The following is a 2,836-nucleotide window of genomic DNA, read 5'->3' as shown; positions in this document are numbered from 1 at the left end:
TGATGGATGATGACTTTAAAGATTTAATGTAAACAAATGAAAGTAAATAATAGTTAAAGACCGTTGTAGTAATGTAGTATCATAAGTTTTTGAATTCGTCATCATAAGAAAATAATTTTATTGATTGTTTTCTTAAGATGAAGAATAAAATAAACTATAAAAAGTAATTTTATAGTTTATATGAATCGTATTCTTTAATCTTCAATAAAATAAAAATTTTTTAAATTTTCAAATACTTTCATTATTTATTATCAAACATTTATGTTATTCTTATTGTGCTTTTTTTTTTTATCCATTTCATTTAATTTTTCCGTTTATACTTTCCCTTTTTCTTCCGTTTTATTTGGTTTTTCCGTTTTATACCTTTTTTTTCCATTCTACAACTTATTGTAATAAAATTTTACAATTGTATTTAATCTTTTTTATACTTTTACATTTTCGGCATTATTTCTTCATATATAAATAGAAATTAAGCAATTTCATTACAGCAAATCGTTCATTAATTGAGGCTGTAATTAATTAACAATTTTAATGGAATAAAGGTGAATAATTATTGAAAGTGAACTTCCAATTCCATAATGATCGATTATTGTTGGCATTTGTTTCGCTATGCTAATGAAATTGTTGATGCAAATATTTGCATTAAGCGATTTGCATTACTAATTCAGTTTAACTCTATCTATTCACGAGGTTTCAATTCAGGAAGATTGTTTCTTTCTTCGTAATATGAATGAATTTGAATATCGTTTAAAATTGAATTTACAAAATTATAATGTAAGCAATATTTTAAAAGTTCAATCCGAAAATTTGTAAATTATTTTCTAAGGAAACGAAGTTATGAAGTCGAATTTGAATGCAAATTTTTTGATGGATATTTTATTAAGGCATTTACTATAGGTAGCTATTTCCGGTAGCTACAAATAAACCGGAGAGGGAGAGGGGAAAAAGTGAGTGACCTAAAATGAATTAGTCAAAAGCAGTAATGAATTAAGTCTAACAAAACTATGAATATGATGATGAAATATTATAATAATTGTTATTTTTTATGAAAAAAACTGATCCAAATGATTGCACATGGCATTATAAAATTACGTAAGCATCATAAAAGAAAAAAGAAAAAAGATCACTTCATTTGAATTTGATAATCGAAATAGTGGTAATAAATAACGAATTATAGTGTAAATTTTATGATGACAATGAATTAATTTACTGTATAGAAAATAGACTCAGAAATAGTCAATTTTAACTCTTCAAAATGAAATTTTTATTCATTTAACATTTAAGTTTAAAAAAAAAAATTTCAAAACTTCCTATCACTTATCTTTTACCGCCAAAGATTTCAAAAATGATAAAATCTTCTTCTATTTATTATCCTCGTAAAGTACGTTTAAAAAAAACAAAAAAAAATTTTTTTTTTTTCTAAAATAACGTAAATCATCTCATATTATTGTATGGTTTTTCTTGGTACCAGGTATCAACAATTTAATAAACTACAATCTCATTATCAGCTTATCACAATTCTTAAAACTATTTCGAATACATTCTTATCATCAAAACAAATAAACAAATACCTGTCTCATTTAATTCATTCACGTAAAGATAGATGAAGAAAAAAACTTTTTTTGATTTTTTTTTAACCTTATAATATCATTTTCCATACATATTCCTCTCTCACTTTCTTTTTCTTTCTTTCTCTCTCTCTCTCTCTCTCTTTTAAATTTATAAATACATATTGATCCATTTATTATTGCATACATTTTTAATTCTATGGATATAAAATGTCTAAAGTTTAAAAATTAGAATAATTTGGTTATTCTAATTTTCTTTTCTCTCTCTCTCTCTCTCTCCCCCTCTCTCTTTATTCCCAATCTTTACTTTTACTTTGATAGATGAAATTATAAGTAGAAAATATGTGAAGAGATTGAGATTGAAAGATATTAATGAATATGGATGAATAAATTAGATGGGTTATTGATATACGATCAGAAGATAAGGTATGAAAATAGTATGGAAGATGGTAATATAGTGATAGTAATGGCGGTTGTGGTAGTGATGGCAGTGATGATTAAGAAGATGAAAATGATGATGATGATGATGGTGATGATGATGGATGATGATGATGATGGTAGAGGCAACGGTGATTGGTTACAAAATGATGATATTAGGAAATGAATTGAGGTTTGAGAAGCTCTACAAATTGTAATGGGTAGGTAGAAATCAAGCATGGATTATTTTTGTTTTTCATCAATCAATTTCTTTCTGCTTCTAAAACTTACCGATCGGTCTGTTCATAAATGTTTGTTGTATATATTATGTCTGCCTACGTTATATATATATATATATATATATATGTATGTATGTATGTATGTATGTATGTATGTATGTATATTTGTGTAACTATAGTATTGCTGCATTTGAAGGTCATCGTTGACCAGCACTATCGTCCGGCTTCTCGTTTGCAAACCTTTATATCACGATTGTAGTCATAGATATTGTTTGTGTCATATAGGTAAATTCTATAATGCTTTCTTTCTTTCTCTTTCTCTTTCTCTCTCTCTCTCCTTTTTTTTCTCTTTTTCTTCACCTGTGCAATAATTTAACCCTTTCACATCCTTACAATTTTCTACCTGTTCATCTTTGCTACATTCTGTTCATATCTTTTTACCAAATATTTAAATCTATTCAAATTTTCAATATTTTTGCGTTTACCTTTTTGAAAATATTCCCATAGTCTACAGGTAGATAGACTGGCAGACTGACATATGCGCATGCACACACATACCACACACATACACACATACACACACACACACACACACATATATATATATATATA

The sequence above is a fragment of the Loa loa genome, assembly GCF_000183805.2.
Source record: "Loa loa unplaced genomic scaffold supercont3.216, whole genome shotgun sequence".
Lineage (NCBI taxonomy): Eukaryota > Metazoa > Nematoda > Chromadorea > Rhabditida > Onchocercidae > Loa > Loa loa.
Note: the sequence above shows the minus strand (reverse complement) of the source record.